At 31.2% G+C, this 22,904-nt stretch overlaps 1 pseudogene; it reads right to left on the bottom strand.

Annotated features, from left to right (window-relative positions):
• Positions 1-553: 553 nt before the first annotated feature.
• Positions 554-22,904, bottom strand: LOC134716621 (vacuolar protein sorting-associated protein 33B-like; annotated as a pseudogene).

Below are 22,904 nucleotides of genomic sequence, written 5' to 3' on the forward strand. Positions count from 1 at the left end.
GGTATATTTTAAGCAATAGAGGAAGATCTGTGCTATTTTAAAATTTCTTTTTTCCACTAAATTTTTTTTGGGTGTAAAGCATAGAAAAGCCACTCATTAACCAGTTATTACTGTCTATACCTGAAATATTATTTAAAGAAGCCTGTTTCAGGTCAGGAGACTTTAATAAGGGGTTTTCAGTTGGTATCATCAATAAATTTATTTCAAATGTACAGTATAAATCAGTATCAAATGTATCTCTTTAATTTTCGCTTATTATGTTCCACATGCAGTATGAATAATAATCAGTCTGATCGTTGTAAAAAGCTTTACAGTTAACTGTCACTGTTCACATATTATACATGTATATCAACATTTGGAGTTTCATTGACAATCATGCCACTTATCCGTAATCATTTGTATTGTATTAATTATGAAATGACTAAATGAGTGTTAATAATACCGCTCTTTCATTTCCTGAATAATGGCCATAAAAATATCTTGTTCACTCAGGTCTCTTTGGGTACTTCTTCGTAAAAACTGGCATAGTCATAATTTTTATTACTCGTTATAGTCAACATATCTGTAATGTTTTTGTTCGATCAATGCATTCCTGTCCATCTTCTTCTTCCTCATCTTCTTCTGTTAACAATTTACAAATATACTCATGGTCATGGCCATTTGAAGGACTGCCATTTCTATGGTAATGTGCATGGTCACTGAAAGACAGAGACAGTACATTTATAAATATTTACTGGTAGATAAATAAACCTTCAGTACTTTGTTGCATTACATGTAGGTATGATGAGTGATATTAAGAAAGGTATAATTTTAGTATTGTGAATCTTATGAATGGAACTTTTAAGTTATGTAATATTTGTAATTCAAGTACTATTTTGGAGAAATTACTTAGTCTTTACTTTAAAAATGTTAAAGTGAAGTTGAAAAATGAAAATGTTAAAATAATTTACAAATTGATTAATGTCATTGTTAGTATATGATATAGCTATTTTAATGTTATATTCAGTAATCTGTCTTTTTACTCCAGATGTCCCCTTCAAATCATCTATTGGCATAGTTGTGTTGTAACTGCTAAAATAAAATGAATTGGTACAAGCAGCAGTTAATGAAAAATAAAATCACATTCTGTTAAGTTTAAAACATTCAATAAGAGTTATAAAATATAAAAATTTTCATATTCAGTATAAACTTAATCAAATCTAAAGTTGTTTGTTTGTCTAAAATAAAAAGTGCTCTAATTTCAAGGTTATCATTTTATTGACAGCATATAGTCAAGCAATTAATTGTATAACTTGACCTTCTGTAAGAATTCATAGAATATTTTGTTTGTCAGGTGATGTCTAATGCACATGAACCACCTATAAACTATGCTTTCTACCTTTATAAATGAATTCACAAAACCAGACACAAATTAAATAGGCAAAACTAAGCACTTTTTAGTGTAAAAACTAATTTGAAACTTGTGTAAAGAGTTTTATTTTAAAACAAATTATGGTAAATCTAACATTATTATTAATTATTCATCTACTATCATGACTATCATATTTATTACTCAAATTTGTCCCTTCATAAACATGCACATGTAAATATGTCGTGATCATATCTTAAATGTTCCCTTTCACTTTCTAATCTTTGCTAGAAAACATATTAATACATGTATGTTGATACAAGTACATTACTTACTCTGTTTTGTCAGTTGTACTTGCTTGCATCCCCTGCTGGGCCAACTGTATGGGAAAATATTTGTGGTGGACTTTCTGGACATACTGTATTGGACAAAACTGGTGGTAGTCTTTAAAAACAAATATATCACTCATAAATTCTAAATAACTTTTTATCAATACATCAACAAAACCATAGTATGAAGAAACAGTAGTTGCTATGCCTTAAAATATATCAGTCCAAATTAGGGATAGAAATCCAAAACAATATAATAGTGTATTTGTAAAATGTTTTCAATGTAGGATTTACACATTCATTGTTAAAAATTGAAAACTAAAACTAGTAAAATATTCTAATTTTAAATTAAAATGAGAAGTAGATGAGGCAATTAGTTTCACAGTGATTTTGTTTTTAAAAAAATCTGGTTAACATTCAGCTGTGTGAACAACTTAAACATTTGATAATCAATTACTCTATGATTCCAAACTTTCCATTCATTAACAAATCAGCTGGATGTTGATCTTGGGAACATCTCCAAGTAATGTAACGTATATAACATGTTTCATTTCATTAAAACCATATTCAAATATATGTCAGATATATTTTTCATGTTTAGTGGTCCATGTACATGTAGTTTTAACTTGCTTATTAAAGTGTATTTACTGAAAATGTGTTTATAGATGATTACTAATACAGTATAAATGTCACGGATAACTTAACATTAGTCAATCCCCTGTACAATTCCAGGATGTTATGCCACTGGGGTTCATGTACCTTATGGTATGTTGGTATTAAACTACCCACAAATATAGTCTCTAGATGACTTAATGCAAAGTATAAAGTATAAAAATTATACACTCAGTAAGTGTCAACATATATGACTGTATCTTCATGTTACAATGTACAATATAGAAATGTTATTTTAATACATGTACATATAGAGGTCAGTTGAAGCTGTGGGAATTGTTGAAGACAGGTAGTAGTAGTGTTTGTTTTAATGGTGACCAATTACAGATGTTATACAGGTACATGTAATAAAAATGGTAATCATTGGCACCTCATACTGTCTTGTCTGTATACATAAATTGATTACTTTGTTTGTAAAATGAACCTTGTCAATACATGCCATGGTCATGAAAATACAGTAGGAAAATTTCTCTTCTATTACACTGTTTGAATTGAATTGGTTTTCTGTATAAAACAAGTTACCTATTAATTTTTTCGCTCCATTCTTTAATCTTCTTTACCATGCAGAAACAAGCATTACATAGTATTGTTTTTTCAGAAGAAGGAATGTAATTGCTAATAAAGTTGCATGTAAATTTGTCAAAAACCGTTGTAAGGTCAAAATTTAAAGAGTGGTATCTCCAAGAATCTGTGCTATTACAGGCATTACAAAACATGTTTAAAATTAAAATTATAGGTAGAAATCCATATAAAAATATTTTGAAATAGTATAAAAAGGTTGATAACGTTAACAAAATAGTCCTTCACAACCAGCTGTGTTTACAATTTTTTTTCGAATGACGTATAACCTCTAACGGAAATGGAACTGGAAGTATAAATTAATAAACATAGCGATTTTTTTTCAATTTTGCATCAATGTAAAAATGTAGTTACCTTCTTTAAAACGATAATTTCCATACTTTTCTCAAGAACAGTATCTTAAATATATAAACATTACTGTTAATTTCTTTTAGAGATTGGGAAGAGAAAAGTACGCAAAAAAAGGTATGGCAGAGGTCATATTGAGTGTAGTGTTACAAAGTATTGAACGGAACGGATATGTGAGCTCTGCGCCGGAGATTGGATAATCTAAGGAACAATCATGCTAAGTTTCATCCAAATCCATTCAGTAGTTTCAGAGGAGAAGATGTTTGAAAAATTGTTAACAACGACAGACGATGACGATGACGACGACGACAGACGCCAAGTGATGAGAAAAGCTCACATTTCCTTTTAGGAAAGGTGAGCTAATAATTTAATTTTGGATGTAACACGTCTTCTGATTAGCTGACGTTATTTTGTTATGAGCCCATAGACATAATTTAGTCATATAACCGTGACGTCATTAACGTTTTTTTATTGTTTTCTACGGTTTAAGATGGAATTTAGAATTAAATTATAAGAAATGACTGTAATATTTTTTCTGTCTTTTTGAAATAACATAAAAAATGTGGTGCACACTGTGAAATAACCCCCTACGCGTGTAATTCAGTGTGCACCACATTTTCTATGTTACGTCTTCATAGACAGAAAAAATATTACAGTCATTCCTCAAGTATTTAACAAAAAAGAAAACTGAAAATGCACAACAATGTTCAATAGGTTTTGTAAACAGAGATTGGCAAAACCAAGAAATCAAATATCCAAAAATATGCAAGTTTTCGGCAATCTCTGAAAATTGATACCCATGAAAATAAATGAATCCACAGTATTCCATGTGACCTTTCTGTGCAGTTTTATGGATCTGAGTTGAAAATTAAAGGACTTGATTATATAAGATGGGCATAGGTGGATCCAGGGAGGGGGGCCTCCCCCCCCCTTTAGTGGGAAAAATTTTGTTGATTATATAGGGAATCATTGAAGCATGACTGGAGCGAGCCCCCTTAGGTCAGTCAGCGGGACCCCCCTTAAGAAAAGTTCTGGATCTGCCACTGATGGGTATTGCTGTTTGTACATTTTGCTGAATAATTAGGAGCCCACTTTTCCCAGTCGGCTCATACAACATCTCAACTATAAGGTGTTTTTGCAACCCAACAAAAAAATGTTCATGCACCTTGATGACCTTATTGTCCAGTCAGTAAAACTAGTCTGTATTCCGTTACTATTTAAAGTTTACAACAAAAAAGTAAACATTTAGTGTAGAATATTTTGTAAATACCCAAATCTAAATATTGCAGGACAAATACAGCTATCATTGATGTTTGATTTCTGGTTTTGCAAAAGTATCCATACAAACCAATAGAAAAAATGTACTTAGTTAAATATTTAAATTTGTGATTTAACTATACTTAAGAAAATGAGTATACCAAAAATAATCATAAATAATTTAATTTTGGATGTAACCCTTCTTTTGATTGGCTGATGTTATTTTGTTTAAGAGCCCATAGACATAATTCAGATATGTGACCGTGACGTCATCAACGTTTTTTCATGGTTTTCTATGGTTGAAAATGGAATTTAGAATTAAATTAGAAGAAATGACTAATATTTTTCTTTCTATTCGAAATAACATAAAAAATGTGGTGCACACTGTTAAATAACTCACTACGCATGTTATTCAGTGTGCACCACATTTTCTATGTGACGTCTTCATAGACAGACAAAATATTACAGTCATTCCTTAAGTATTTAACAAAAAAGAAAACCGAAAATGCACAACATGGTATCTACATAAATTGTAGTGATTTTTATTGCTTCAAAATGTACAAGAAGATGACTGCAATGAAAGATGTAAAATAGTATACTTTTTTAATGGCATGAATGATGCACCAAAATATAGCAATAACTGATACAGATCAATGATTTAAGTACAGGCAAGAATACCTTATAAAGGTAAGTAAACTCACTATGTTCTGTTTGTAAGTATTCCTCAAACTCTTCTTTAGTTTTCTTTCCAAGGATAACCTCACATGCACCAATATCTATGTTATATAGAAAACATGAATAATATTGATTTTGTTTGGTGTATGTTATGAAATTGACAATGAGGGTCGGTTGAAAACAAAACTTTACGACAAAAGAGATGATTTCAGCTTTCCAATTGTGAACTTTCCATTTCTAAGTAGCAACATTCCAGCAGCACCTGCAGACGGGGTATATATCTCCCAATTGATACGATATTCCCATGCTTGCATTTCCTATCATGATTTTCTTGATAGAGGGTTACTGCTCTCAAGGAAGCTATTAAACCAAGAGTTCCAAATGGTGAAGTTGACGCCTTCATACGTTGGTTGACCGTTATGGAATAACCGTTTCACAAATGATATTGGATATTTTCCTTACGTCGTAACTACAATCCCCTTCCCTTTCATGAATGTGACCTACCGAATTTAGACTATTTACCAGATTTGTAATCACATAAGCAACACGACGGGTGCCACATGTGGAGCAGGATGTCTACCCTTCCGGAGCACCTGAGATCACCTTTAGTTTTTGGTGGGGTTCATGTTGTTTATTCTTTAGTTTTATTTGTTGTGTCATGTGTGCTATTGTTTTTCTGTTTGTCTTTTTCATTTTTAGCCATGGCGTTGTCAGTTTGTTTTAGATTTATGAGTTTGACTGTCCCTTTAGTTTCTTTTGTCCCTCTTTTATGGAAAAAGTTCATGAGACTGTCATAGAAACAATTTCATTAATTTGTGAACCAGGGGTCGAAATTAGCGCTGGTTTGGTGGTGGAAGACAGTAAAATTTGTGTCAGACTGATAGATTTTTTCAGCTGGTGGTGCAAGGACCAGTAGAAATTTGTCAATAAAAATCACCAATTGCATAGCAAATTTGAATTTATTACCAAAAAATTACCTCCAGAATCAAAAACAATGTACAGGGGGTACTAAGTATTACAATTGATCAAGTTAATTAATATCTCCGGTGAGCATCCTTCACAACAACACAAAATGTATACATTTTTGGAAGGAGTTAAACCGCTGGACACAAAAGTCAAATAAGTGACATTCAAAAGGAAGATAAAATTTTATGAAATTGATAATGGAAAAAATCCTTGGAAAAGATTGTGAATTTTAAAATCAAAAGCAATGTCTAAGATGTGAAAAATTTGCAATGACTGACCTAGATAATATAGTTTTGAAACAGGGATCTTAAAGTTATGATTTTCAAACATGGAATATTGTATTATTTCTGTACCAAAATATTTAGTACAAATCAAGTACTGAAAAATACAAGAACCTAAATATTACAATAGTTTTAAAGTAAAGAAATAGTACTAAATATTTAAGTAAATTTCCACTACTGCATTTTTTTAGTACAGAAATAGTACCTATGCAAAAGTAGCTGTGTATCCAAAAGTGTTTTTTTACAATATTCCTAACAGTAAAAAAAAATCAAATATTGCGAATATACATCCTAGCTAATTCAAAAACTGAAAGATAATGTTTTCTTGAAGACATTTTCTACATCTTTAATCTTTAATCTTGGTGGATTCTAGTCTTATTGGCAATTTCTTTATTTGCTGTATTAGGTTAATCATTTTGAAAGTAACTCCACATGCTTTTTTTTGTATCTTAATATAGTTTAACTTTATTTAATTAATCATGTTAATAAAGTAAAACTTTATTCCAAACAACACCAGCCTAAGAAAAGTCCTCCTGATATATGATGTAAAATGTTTTGCCTTGAGACAGAATATATTTACAGTAAATGTATTACTTTGGTTTTTTTTTTGTTTTTTTTTATATTCTGTATACTTTAGTGTACTTGCTGAACAAGGTAGGTTCAAACATTAAACACATACGGTGTGATAAAGCTGCTTTCTGTGCCTTCAGACCTCGTAATTTAGTTGCAACAAAATCTTTCATGTCCCCAACAGATTCCAGACCATGTCTTTGCTGGAAAAGATAACAGTATAGTTCAATCTGTATTATCATCAATTGAAACTTTTTATGAATGGTCATTCTGGTACAGAAACATGTGCCACCAAAGAAAAATAGAGCCACTTTTAATAAATTAATGAAAAACGTATGTTAAAACTTCTCCCAGTTTAATTGAAAATTACTTGAATTGGAATATTTGGAATTTTTAGAGTTCTGAAGAGTACAAAACTTTTTCAATACACAATCTTTTTTTTTATTTTGAAAAAAAGTTAAAAAATAATTTTCATAATGGAAGGGTGTTTTCTGTTCAACTCAAGTATTTGGTGATTTCTGTGAGTCTTTTCTTACATATTTAGTCTGTGCCAAACATCTTGTTATCAATGCTTTTCACATTTTAAGCAAAAAGGTAGTATTTGCTCCTGTCCCAAGTCAGGAGCCTCTGGCCTTTGTTAGTCTAATATTATTTTTACTTTTAGTTTCTTGTGTATAATTTGGAGTTAAGTATGGCGTTCATTATCACTGAACTAGTATGTATATTTGTTTAGGTACCAGCTGAAAGACAGCTCCTGTGCGGGAATATCTTGCTGCATTTAAGACCTGTTGGTGACCTCCTGCTGTTGTCTGTTGTATGGTTGGGTTATTGTCTCTTTGACACATTTCCCATTTCCATTCACAATTTTACGCAACATGTGTCTAGTGTCAGTGTGCTTGCAAGTCAGAATATTGTGTCCAGTGAGGGTGACATGTTATCCTGTTTACTGTTACCTTGTAATCTGGTACTAACACTGACTCAGCCGGTAGTCTAGTAACAAAAAATGATTGATATACACACCCCATCAAAATGTTTTCGATTCAGGATGAGTTTTGCTGATTATTTGGTTGCCTTTTCCCTACATTGTTTTTTGTATTTTTTTGTTTGTGTAATAAATTTTGGAAAAGCAGCAAAATGTTCAAATTATACATGATATACCTCTCCAAAATCACACTCTAAGAAATTTGTTCTACCTACATTTTCTACATTATGTCATGAAACTGACAAATACTCACATCAAATTCAGTCTGTAAAGACTTGGCTTTAGAACTCAGATATTCAAATACATTGGAGAAATGTCTGTTTCTTACTTCATCAAATATCTACAATATATAAAAAAAAAATCAATTTGGCAGATGCTCCTTTGAGATAAAGTTTGATCTTCTAAGGACTCAGTCTGATGTCATATTGTTACTGCAGAAAGGGGAACAACTTAAATTTTAAATTATCATCCCATTTATTATCATGCCTACAAAACACTCCCTTTTTAAAGAATGAAATAAAATTATAGAAAATATCATTGTTGATTGATTTTTTTGATTTTTTTAAATGATCAGGAGTTGTCTCCCATAGACCTAGAACTAATAACATTATGTAATTTCTCCAGGTCACAGTGGCACCCAATATATCTATGTTTTGTCAATAACTTGGTTTTTAATCAGGTACCTTAGTGTGAATGTGTATTCATGATTTTTTAAGTTTAAATGTACTTTTATCATTCTAATCATTTTCTGTGCTTTGCTATGTAATTTATTTGATTGTATAGGTCAAATTTTGGACACCATAATTTGTTCATAATTTTATCTTACTGTGGATTCATTAATTTTCGTTGGATACCAATTTTCGTGGATGGTACCAGGTGAACCATGAAATTAAATATTCCACGAATGACAAATTTACTATAGGCTTGTATGTAGACTGCATCAAAACCACGAAATTAAATATCCACGAACATGCAAGTTTTCCCTAATCCACGAAAATTGGAACCCACGAAAAATAAATGAATCCACAGTATCTTATCTGCTTGGATTTTTTAAATTCATATGCAGTCTTTACATTTTTATTTCTGTTAGTACGAGCATCAAAAGTGGAATAACTCAAAGCCCAAAGATTTGTATTTTCTCCTCTCATTATATCTCAATCTTCTACTGAATAATTCATTCTTATCAAAATCATTTCAAAATATACATTTTTTCCAATGAATTCAACACAAGCAAAATAAAGCATACTGAGTTTCAATGATGTTTCTTTTTAAACAATCTTTATACCTGATCTTCACTGCTAAGTAGAAGTTTGGTACTCTGATCCTTTCCAGTTACATCTTTACCAAATTCTATATAACCTACAACATAAAAAAGTTACTGATATTAAATATTATTTAAAAAAGAGGGACGTAAGATACCAGATAGACAGACAGTCAAACTCATAAATCGAAAATAAACTGACAACGCCTGGCTAAAAATTAAAGAAGACAAACAGACAAACAATAAAACACATGACACAACAAAGAAAACTAAAGAATAAGCAACACGAACCCCAACAAAACCTAGAGGTGATCTCAGGTGCTCCAAAAGGGTAAGCAGATCCTGCTCCAGATGTGGCCTGTCGTGTTGCTTATGTTATAGCAAATCTGGTAAATAGTTGGTATGTTACATTTATGAAAGGGAAAGGGATTAAGACATAAGCAACTGAAGCAAACCACCAAAATTGCATTAATACAAGAATCTCCATCCCTGGATATAGCAGATTATACAGAGTTATTCACTTTCTAGACCTTAACTGATTCAGTGCTTGACACATTGTATTAATACTAGTCTTTTTTGGTGATAAAGGTGGTGATACCCTGCTGGTAACTATTGATACATTTACTTGGTCTGTTATTATATCACCATATGCCTTGAATGTTTTTTCTTTAAGTTTGTCTATTTGTCACAAACCTAATTCATAAATTGAGAAAATAACAAGAACATCAGAACATACAACTTACCACATGATAAACCAAATGTATCATCTAGTAGACCTTCATACGTCAGCTGGGAACATCAAGGAACACATGTATGTTAATGGAATAAATAAGACTATCAGAACATACAACTTACCACAAGATATACCAAATGTATCATCTAGTAGACCTTCATACGTCAGCTAGGATCACAATGGTGTTACAAAATCTACATCTGAAGGAAAACGTATACTGTATATTAACATAATATCATACAAAGGATCAAATACATTTCAGAATTTTGGTAAATTTTAAGATATCATTCGTTAGACCTTTTTAATATTTCAATCTGATTTAACAAACAGGAATTAAATAACACTGAATGGTGCATTTAGATCTTGACTGAGCATAAGTTCCTTCTTTGAACAAGAACCATAACTCTGTAGACAATGGTAAATTTGCTTTAACCTATCTAACTATTAACATTTAGTGCTTAGGGCGAAGCTCACAAAGCATAACCCTATCTTTCAAAGTCCATAACTTGCTACTGGAAACCCTAAAAATAATTTGTGTCAAGAAGAAAATAAAAGGTCAGAACGGCATTCTATGATGAAAAGGAGTAGGTCCGGTAAGGACTCATTTTGGCCCCAAATTTCAGGTTCATCTAACGAAATATTTTGGACACTTTTTAAACACTTAAGTGTCTATTTCAATTAATTCAAGTATTTTATGTGAAAGACTTTATTTGATTAAGTCATTAAAAACACTCCGAATCAAGCTTAAATGTAAATCTTCATTTTTCAAGTGGTTTTTGTCAAAAATGAAAGTGGCCACATCCGTGTTCATCCTCAACCTTTATATATGTTATGTATTATCATCAAATACAACTTACATTTCCATATTATGAATGAACAGGAATGCGGCCACTTTCATTTTTAAGTGCCAGTCTTTGTAAGAATCAGGCAATTTAGGTAAAAATTATAAAACATGATAAGAAAAAACCCACTGAGCTAATCATGCTATTTAATACTAACCACCATCCTGAGTTAAAAAGAACAAGTGAAACTGCGAGCTACTGCTCACTGATGATACCCCCGCCGCAAGTGGATAATATAAATAGTGTAAAAATATGCAAGTGTTTGGTAAACAGAAAGTTGTTGAGTGATGAATCTGAAAACGCATCACACAGTTTAGCTGACTTATATAAATCCTGAAACCAATTTTCAGAAATCCTTGTATTGTAGTTCCTGAGAGAAGTGTGACGAAAATTTTCAACTTGGCTATCATGTGTAAAATCATACAAGTGTTCGGTAAACAGGAAGTTGTCAAGTGATCAATCTGAAAACGCATCACACGTTATAGGTGACATAGATAAACCCTGAAACCAAATTTCAGAAATCCTTGTATTGTAGTTCCTGAGAAAAATGTGACGAAAATTTTAAACTTGGCTATCATGTGTAAAATCATACAAGTGTTCGGTAAACAGGAAGTTGTCAAGTGATGAATCTGAAAACGCATCACACGGTAAAGCTGACTTAGATAAACCCTGAATCCAAATTTCAGAAATCCTCGTATTGTAGTTCCTGAGAAAAATATGACGAAAGTTTCATGGGACGGTACGACTGACGGACGGACTGATGGACGGACTGATGGACGGACGGACTGACGGACGGACTGACGGACAGACAGAGGTAAAACAGATTACCCCCCTTTTTTTAAAGCGGGGGTATAATAAGTCTTTCGTTTGTGTGTGTCCAGTAAAATCAAATAACTTGGGTAAAAAATTGGTTAGAATAATAGCAAATTACAGAGTTATCTCCCCTTATTCTTTAATTTCTAGTGCATTTCAACCAAATTGTATCTTCTATTACCAGAACAGAAAATGGAAATGAATGTTATTTTTGTGCAGAACTACATATTGTGAACTGAAATCAAAGTCAAATTGGGTAGTTTTTTTTGGTCATGTTTTCACCACTGCCTGATTCTTAGGCAGACTGGCACTTAAGACGAAAACAGTCTGAAATTTATCAAAAATGTAAAAATTTTGAAGATTTCAGTAATTTAGCATGACTTAACAGTGGCGGATCCAGGAATTCATAAGTGGGGCGCCCACTGACTGACCTAAGAGGGGCCCCACTCCAGTCACGCTTCAGTGATTCCCTATATAAGCAACCAAATTTTTTCCCAAAAAGGGGGGGCCCGGGCCCCCTGGGTCCCCCCCTAAATCCCCCTCTGCTTAATGATGTTAGTACCCGATATATTGGCATTGTGTTGCCAAAAACAGTTCATATTTGTGTAGCAAAAACATTCAACTTTCCAATAAATAGCTAAAAGATTACATTTTCACAATTTTGTAAAACTGCTATATTTTGGGGCCAAAAGGTGGTCTTACTGAACCTTCTCCTTTTGAGAAAAATTTATTAAAGTTTGATTTAAGTTTAAAGGAGAAGTTGATACAACTGGTTCTATATAGTACCATATGACAAAATATTAAGATCTGGAAATTAAAATAAGAGGACACAATTTAAATCATGTGAGTCAGATTCTGTGAAAGTTTCACTAAATTCTGTCAAGCCATTCACAAACTTTAAAGGAAACAAAAAAATGCATTGTACAAGAAAGGGCTTGTATGATTTTGCAACAAGATGTTTAGGGGGCTTCCATACTGTAAAACCCTTTGTAAATTGAAAAACTGTACACTTTTTTCACAGATGCTAGTTTCCGTAGAAAGATAGGTAAAAATTAACTAATTCAAATAGTTATTTTGTTAACTACTAGACAAAATAAAATTTTAATATTGGAGAATGGAAACTATATAACAGACACATCATTCTATTACAAAAACACATATCTTGTGATCAAAGCTTAAATCAGTTATATAAATACCTCTGTCTATGAGAATGAGATTTCCTATGTCACACTTTCTGTAGTCCGGTCCAGATAATTTCTCTCCAAGTATATTTTTCATCAGATCATTCACCATCTATTGTGAAATATAATATAATATAATATAATTCTTACATGATTTGCATATCTATAAATACTTGGATTGGTCAATAAGAATTATTTTTCTGTTTTGTAAATGGAAAGTGGTTGAGTAATTAATCTGAAAATGCATCAAAAGGTTACAACAGACAGACGACTATAGCTAACTTATATAAACCCTGAAACCAAGTTTCAAAAATCCTTGTAGTGATGTTCCTGAGAAAAATGTGATGATTATAGTTATGGGACTATAGTCCATACGGACTGATGGATGGACAGACAGAGTTAAAACAGTAACCCTACTTTTTTAAAGTGGAGTTTAGATCAACAACTATAAAACTGTACATGCTGTTAACAGACAGCAAATAAACATTATATATGGCCCATAAGGTATCGCCCCCTGGTGTCAGCTGCCTTTAGGAAACCATAATGCTTTCCTATTTGCTGCTGACACAGGATGAGTCATGGACATGTTTAATTTCTACTTTCTTTTTGGCTAATTATTATATATTTAATTGATCCAACTTTTTGTGTACTATACATATGTGGATATCTTTTTTTTCTTTTTGGGCTACTTGTTTGTTATCTATATCAACCACACTTGCAATAAAATGCATTAGTATTAAAAAAAAAAACATACTATAGATTCTTTATCTACGTATTCTTTAAGAACTTAAATAGTTCTCGTTTAACTTTTTTTTTTTTTATCTCATTGTTTGTATTGTATTATGAAAAAAATTATTGATGTTGTAATGTTTATGCCCTTTGGGGCCCATAATTGGAAAATAAAATATCTTATCTTATCTTATCTTATCTTATCTTATGCCTCTAAGAATAGGTTGAGGGATAAAGTTTTTTTTATTTTCATGTCTAACCTTTGATCCCTTGCCAATACCATAAACATTAGGAATAATTCCACATAGTGCCTGGATGTTGATAAGTGATTTGGCTATTGTTTGTATCCAGGTATGGTCACTATCCTGTAAAGAAAACCACAAAAATAACTTAAGCAAATAAAAAATAATAATAATTATCTCCCCTTTTACTATAAGCATTGGTTAGAAAATAAGAGTTAGCATGAAATTTGTCACTTTTCCCACTTATATCTATAAACTAAATAGCTAAATGTTCATATACACTCTGACATATACTACTTTAAATTCAGAAAATATTGCGAGTTTTTATAGTTGCAAAAAATGTGACAGAGTGGTAAACGCAATAATTTAAACTCACATTTTGATATGTTTTATAAGATTTAAACAGGATTTTTCTCAAAGTCATAATTATTAAAATCACATTTAAGTCTAAAATGACAAAATCACAATAATAAATACACCCAATAATTTCTTAATTTACAGTACTGGATGATAAACAGTCATGCAAAACTTTTCTCCAGTAAAAATTGTGTATTCATTATATGTGAAACCAACCCATTTTAAGCTATGTTTTAAGATCTTTAATCAAATGAAAAGACAAGTTTGCAGAATTTTAAGTCTATCAAAAAACAAACAAATTTCAAGTAAAACATGAAATTCATCAGTTATCGATCACTAATGTTTTCATTAAATATTTCATGGAAAATCAAAAGGAGTACATCTTGTGATGTCATAATCAAATGTAGGAATGTAAATTTGTAACAAAACAGCTTATTTTGTATCTATTCACCGTATTATGTTTAATTTATTGTGAAATTGGTTGATAAATCCTATTTGGAAATTTACGCTAAAAAGGGGGCCATTTTAAGACCTTACCAAACCTACTCCTTTAAAACAAAACTTATATTTGAAATACAAAATAATGCAAAATCACAGATGCCTAGTGATAATTGGGTTAAAACTCGTCAAAACTAAATCACTTGGAACATGAAAGGCTAAATTACTTATATGTAGTCAGCATCAAAAACCAAAAAACTCAATTTAATATTTGCTTGAGTGGTGAACAAGAATTAATAATGCAATGGAAAAACTATTTCACTCAATTAATAAAAATTAGCGGGGTAAAAACCACAATTTGTGAATTCTTATCTGGAGCTCTGAATATATTTAAATTTCAAGACTTAAGAGTATCTATGTGTTAACCAGTCAAACTTTAAACAAAACCTTATACTAAAAAAAGTAAAAAAATCTTTAACTATTAAATTTAAAGAAAGCTGGTAAGCTAGTTAAGAAAGCAATTCTGGGAAGTGTGTACAATCTGGCAATAAATTAAGAACTTACAGAAATTTTTTAAATATTTCTATGTTTGAACCATATTTAACAATGAATTAACAAAGACAGGCAAATAATTACAAGATTCAGAACTAGCTGTCTTGATCTTGAAATTGAAAGAGGAAGGTATATTGGAATTAAAGCTGAAAACAGAAAGTGTAAGCTATGTAAGAAAGCAGTTGAAGATGAACTACATTTTCTTTTAAAATGTTCTGTTCTAAAAGATACTAGATCTCAACATCTGTCTTAAATTCTAAATTTTTTCAAGATTATCTAATAAAATGACATTTGTTTGGATTCCTTCATCTGAAGATTTGTTTGTTACTTCAAACTTATCTAATGTATTGCTTACCTTTTTGTAGAACGAAAAAAAATCATAGAATATATCATAGTTGTTTGAAAATCAAAGCCTGAAAGGCTGTAAAAGCAATTGCTGCCATGTTTATGTTTTGGGGACTTTTTTTTCATCCACATATATTTAAGAATTAAACATGACAGGAGTGTTGTCTAGTGAGAATTAAGAAGGTTTTAACTTTATATCAATTAAAGACTTTAGCAGAAAGTCATTTTTAATATGTTTTATATTTCACAAGGAGACAACACGTTTACCAGGCTAAAGTTGGGTTCAAATATACATGTGCTGAAACATATAAACTCCAAGAGAAATTATTATGGATTATCCCCTAGTAGTGTTTGTAACTGGGCAATAATTTCCTTTATTGATTTAATTTTCATAATTAATTGAAATTTAACACTTCAGTTAAAACATTTCAACTTTCCAGACGCAAATGTTGAAAAACGGGAAAGAAACAAAATATTTTACAAGACATAAACATGTAAAAAATAAATATATATTTCAGCTGACTAAAAATATTTTCATAATGTTACTTTGTCATCATTTCTTAAAAACTAAGTCCCAAACATTATTGCTCAGTTGATATGTGTCATCCTCATGCGGTACGAGATAACTATAATTCTCATGCAATCCCGAAAAGAGGGGCCATCACAGACAAACATGACATTAAATCGTCATTATACGAACAAGAACAAACAGCTATAAGTTGCTTTGATATTTATCCAATTTTCAGGAAACATGTGAAAATGATCTTCAATATTTCGAAAACATGTGAAATAAAATTGCAAACACGGTGGACCGTCGAGGGTCAACAAACGTAGTAGACTCGTCCATTGGAAAGACGAGGATAATGGTTTCATCATTTGTCATGCATACCCAGTTTTGAATATGATATCCAAAAAGGATGTACTTTTTTTAATCTATGAAACTAGAAAATTCCAAATTGTAAATATCTCTTCATCTGGACTTGGCATCTATCACGTTTGGACGGGTCCATTTCATTAGTAAGGTGATCGATAAATCTTTCGGAGTTATGACAAAAAAGGAAAACAAACTTATTGTTATGTGTTTCAACAAGGGTTTCGTTCCTCCAAATTATTTGCGCAAACAAATCAACAAAATAGGTCAGTTAACTTTGTCTATTTTTAGATTACAGGTAATCATTTGACACTACGTATAACCTGATAACCTGTGTAGTGATTTTGATTTTACGATAAATTTATGAATGAACGACAATTTTATGAATGAACAAGAGCACCTGACCTCTTTCTTAAAAAAACACCAATTAAACATATAAAACCGTATATTATAAAAGATAATTCAGTCAAATTTTCAATACTAAATCAACAACTGAAATGATTCCATATTTTGTTGAAACATCGTACGAACGGAAAACGGAATCGCAGGTATAAAAATGCATTTTTTTTACTCGGACGTCTATGTTTTTTTGATAGTCAAACGGTTGTCCCCCTAAATACAAAAATACATCTACAAGAACATATGCTGAACTTTCTTAAATCCACTAACGTTTTTCAAAAGTTTCAAGCTATGTATTGCATTAGAAAACATACATAGGTGTTTAAGAATGACAGACCAGGAGCCTGTTTAACAAAATACTATGGCTTGATTTGGGCGGAGTCTCTGATCTGGGTCACAAAGATGGCCATACGCGACGGCATGAAAGCAATTGCTTTAAAAACTAGAAGAAGAAAAATATATATAGATATATATGTAATAAATTCGACCAGGAGTTGTCTCCCATAGACCTAGAACTATAAAGAATTATGTAATTTTTCCAGGTTACAGTGGCACCCATAATAACTATGTTTTTGTCAATAACTTTGTTATATCTGGTTACTTAGTGTGAGTATGTATTCATGTTGTTTTCTTAGTTTAAATGTACTTTAATATCATTTTCTGTGCTTTATTTTGAAATTTATTTGATTGTATAGCTCAAATTTTGGGCACCATGATTGGTTAATGAAACTATCTGATCTTATCTTATCTTAATCATGAAAAAAAATATAATTAAAAGAGTAATAAATTAAATACAAACCAGATAAAATGACCTAAAGAACTGAGGTAACTCTAATGACAGTATATCTCTGTCTAGTGGTATCAGATCCATCTGTAACTCATGTATCGTTATATATCCCATAACACCCTCATGTTCAAGGATCATCTCACATACATGTAACTGAAATATAAACACATCATAGATAATTTATTGTCTTATCTTTTACAATACATGTAACGTCAACTACTTTTCAAATGTAATAAAGTTTGTGATTTTTTTCAATATTGCACTAAGAACAGAAAAAATGTGTTAAAAAGTGTTGATTTGTTTATTGGCAGAGGTGATAAATTCATTCTTGGATTGCCATTTCATCAATTTAAAATACTTGATAGAATGAGCTGATTCTTCATACAGTGGATAAAAAACCAAATGTTCACCTACTGCAAATATTTATAGGTTTCATAACAAGTGATATCAACTTGACTTCAATATAATAATTAACTAGCCTTCATCAAGTTTATTATTACCATTTCAATTAAATTACTGGTAAATTACTGGTATGAGAGTTTATATCAAGCAATATCCAATTTTCACAAGTTCTTGAACCTATTTTTCTTATGGTCAACACTCTCAAAGTGTAAAATTAAAAAAACTGTGAAATACTGATCTTGTAATTGGCACATTACATTATGACATCATATGTCCTTTCATTAGCTGGGAATACGTAGCTCTTAATGTCCTTTTCATGATTTTGATATTTATGGACCATAGATGCAAATACATGTATGCAGCTCAGTCCTTTTGATTGTTGACTTTTTTGTATCACACTAGTACTCAATGATGCTTTCCTATTTGCTGCTGACACAGGATGAGTCATGGACATGTTTAATTTCTACTTTCTTTTTGGCTAATTATTATATATTTAATTGATCCAACTTTTTGTGTACTATACATATGTGGATATCTATTTTTCTTTTTTTCTTTTTGGGCTACTTGTTTGTTATCTATATCAACCACACTTGCAATAAAATGCATTAGTATTAAAAAAAAAAATACTATATATTCTTTATCTACGTATTCTTTAAGAACTTAAATAGTTCTCGTTTAACTTTTTTTTTTTTATCTCATTGTTTGTATTGTATTATGAAAAAATTATTGATGTTGTAATGTTTATGCCCTTTGGGGCCCATAATTGGAAATAAAATATCTTATCTTATCTTAGTACTCAATGAAGAGTGAGAAAAGAAATATCTAAATTAGCAAGAAATAGATAACAGGCTACAACCATAGGAGAAGATAAGTAAATATGTATCTTGACCTCTAGATGTCTTTAATTAGTTGTCTGGGAGGTTACTCAGTCTGATTTACATATATACCAACATTTCCTTTTATTCATAAGTATTTTTATGGAGGGTCTATTCTGACAAATCTTGAAAAAACTCTTTTATGGTTTCATTTAATGGAAGAAATTCAAAACTGACCTTCTGTGGCACCATAATAATTCTATACTCTCTTTTGATATTGCTGCTTCTTTCTGAGTTGACATGGACAGCTATGACCTTCATGGTGGTCATTTGTGGCCGTACTAAATACACCCTCCTGTAAAAAGAAATATAATCTACATAAATGAGTAAGCTATTTACATGATACTGTGGTTTCATTATTATTTGTTTGAAACCAATTTTCCTGGATTTCTTGGGTAAAAGTGAACAACGAAATTCAATTTTAAATAAATGGCAAAGGAGTAGGTCCGGTAAGGACCGATTTTGGCCTCAAATTTCAGTTTCATCTGACGAAAGATTTTGACCACTTTTTAAACACTTAAGTGTCTATTTCATATGTTTCCATTAATTTATGTAAAAGATTTTAACTTATTTCGTCATTAAAAACGATCTGATTCAAGCTCAAATATGAAAAATCTACCAAATATGCGAAAAAATGTCACTTTTCAGATGGTTTTTGTCAAAAACGAAAGTGGCCGCATCTGTGTTCATCCGCAACCTTTATATATGTTATGTATTATCATCAAATACAACTTCCATTTCAATATTTTGGATGAACACGAATGCGGCCACTTTCGTTTTAAACGGAAACAGTCTAAAATTCAAGTAAAATCCTGGAATTGTTAAGATTTTAGTAATTTAGCATGACTTTATGGTGCTAGTTTCCAATATATGTGCATTGTATTGTCAAAAACAGCCCATATTTATGAAGCAGAGCCATTTTACCATCCAATAAATAACTAAAAGTTTACATTTTAACAATTTTGTTAAACTGCCATATTTTGGGGCCAAAAAAGGGTCTTACCGGACCTACTCCTTTCTGACATGCATGTACATGTATGCAGATTGTTTGTTGCCAAGCACAAGTAAATTCAGGTACTGTAAATGGTAGCAGTCACCAGTATTAAAAAGCACTATTGTTTATCTGTCCTGTCACAGATTTCTTCAATAGACTGAAAGTATTCAAGGGAGAAACAAATTTTCCTTCTTTCTACTCCTAAGTTATAATATTTCTACTTTCACTAATTTAAATCTTGCTTGTGCAAAATAAAAAAGAAAACTAGGAATTCTTGTGAAATGGCATGTTTTATTTCACTTTGAAATGAAAAATTTAACAGCACTTCAGGATATACATGATATACTTACTGTTCACATCCATGTATTGGCTTCTGTGTTGAGTCTAGCTTGAAAATTTTATCTACATGTCTTTGCTGAAATCAGAATTAAGTGAATTTTATAGCCAATTATATAGACAATAACTGTATAGTGTATTTAAATATCAGCTGTATTTGTACCAGGTTAAGAAACAGGTGTAATGCGAGCTTCAGCCTGTAGACGAAACATCCGTCTGGTGTATTAAGTTACTGTGGATTCATTATTATTCATTGGATACCAATTTTCGTGGGTTTCGTGGGTACAGGTGAACCAAGAATTCATATGTTCAATGAATTACAAATTTTCTATAGGCTTGTACATAGAATTTGACAAACCACGAATTCAGATATCCACGAAAATGTAAATTTTCTTCAATCCACGAAAATTGGTATCCACGAAAATAAATGAATCCACAGAATAATCTTGGTACCTTTAATAACTATATTTATCCTGCAATTGGCTGTCCTACTATACAGATACAGCCCTACAGATAATGCTATGATGTATCTGTATACTATACAGATATCGCTTTAAAGCTCCGCCCACTGCCAGACTTAGTATTGTTTGAACCTGTGTGACATCAGAATGTGTATTCCAGTTGCATTCCAATGACGATGACAATTTTCCTTTTTATATCTATAGTTTCGAGAATAATATATCCATTATAATAATACCTTAAGCATTGTAGCTCCAGCCACTCTGTCTAATGGTTTCATAAGCTCTGTATCCAGTACTAAATCTTTCTTTCCTTTGAACTGTTCAAAAGTTAATAATTCTATTTATAATTTCTTTTCACCAAGTAAATGTCTATACATATTGAAATAATTAAAGTATGAAATTGAATGTAAATCAACATCTTAGAAATACATTTTTTCAATCATTATTGTTTTCATTTATACCTAAAAATGTGAATATTTAAAAGGCGTAGGTCTGGTAAGGGCCGATTTTGGCAAGAAATTTCAGGTTCATCTAACAAAAGTTTTTGGACACCTTTTAAACACGTAAGTGTCTATTTCAATTGATTGGATTAGTATATGTGAAGATTTTAACTGATTTAGACATTTAAAACGCTCTGATTCAAGCTTAAATATGAAAAATCTATCAAATACCCCAACAAACATCCCTTTTCAGATGGTTTTTGTCCAAAATGAAAGTGGCTGCATCCGTGTTCATCCTCAACCTTTATACATGTTTTGTATTATCATCAAATACAACTTACCTTTCAATATTATGAATGAACATGAATGCGGCCACTTTCATTTTAGACGGAAACTAATGTTTTGAAGATTTCAGTAATTTAGCATGACTTAATGATGCTAGTATGTGATATTTGTGCAGTGCATTGTCTAAAACAGTTCATATTTATGTAGCAGAACTCTAAGCATTTTACTTTCCAAAACATAGCTTAAAGATTACATTTTCACAATTTTGTAAAACTCCTATATTTTGGGGCCAAAAAGGGGTCTTACTGAACCTACTCCTTTGGGAAAGCTTCAATCTATGTCTAACAGTCAAAGGAATGACTTATATTTTTTCTTAAAATTTTAAAATGAATAAAAGGTGTTGTTTTAAACATACTACATGTATGTTTGTGGGTAGTGACATCAAGGCAAGCAAATGTTAACTTTTAGTGTTTTTTAACTAGCTGTCAGTATCTGTAAGTGCTCTCAGATCAGTACTTTAGAGTCAATTTGATGTTGGGATATACAAGTACCTGACTACATCCATTCTGTGTTTATGTAATATATATTTCTATTTGTATCCTGCATAATCAATCAGATGAGTGGAGCCTTTTTCAACTGATTTTAGTTCATATGTTGTACTTTTTCACCACTGTCCCGAGTTAGGGGAGGATTTAAGATCCTGCTTACTTGTTAAACCCTGCCACATTCTGTATGTATGTGTCTGTCCCAAGTCAGGAGTCTGTAATTCAGTGGTTGTCCTTTGTTGATAAGTTACATATCATGCATATATTTGTTTTTCATTCATTTTTTTTTTAAATTACATTCTTTAGTCTTATAAACTCAAATTTTTTTAATTCTAGAAATTTTTAGTATATGTACATCCTAGTCCAAATAATTATGACGTCTTGAAAGGCTGTTATATTTTTTTTCTTTGAAAGAAATAATAGCCTTTCAAGAGGTCATAATTATTTGGACTATGTACATCCTTAAGTTATAGAGGCTTATTTTTTTCTTCATTTTCTTAGACTATAACAAAACATCCCCTTATCTATCAGTTTTTGTCCAATATTTTTGTGATGCCCCTCATTTGGAGTGGTTCTCAACCTGCTACATGTACATGTTGTCAACAGAAATAACAAGATTTCATGCCCAACATGGATTTATAAGTTATCTAGACTTGGTTTTCTAAAAGGGGTCTCAATTAAACAGTGTGAATGCAGAGTTTCAAGTCATTTGTAATTAGCATTCGACAGGAAATCAGATAAGAAAACAGAGCTCTCTGAATTCCGAATCCACAAAATCATTTACTGATTTAGGGCCAAAAAGTAAAATATCCTAAAATTTATTCACTCCAGATTTGTTATGATTTTTCGTTTTCAATGCCATAATACTTGTGGTACAATGTATCTAATTAACAGTTTTAAATCTGATATTTCGTACAGAATCAAGCAGGGATGCAAGGTCATTTCGAACCATATCTCGTATTCTTTGAACATTTGGAAAATTTGTTGTTGATCCAGCCATTTTCTTGAA

This window comes from Mytilus trossulus, chromosome 4, assembly GCF_036588685.1.
Source record: "Mytilus trossulus isolate FHL-02 chromosome 4, PNRI_Mtr1.1.1.hap1, whole genome shotgun sequence".
NCBI lineage: Eukaryota > Metazoa > Mollusca > Bivalvia > Mytilida > Mytilidae > Mytilus > Mytilus trossulus.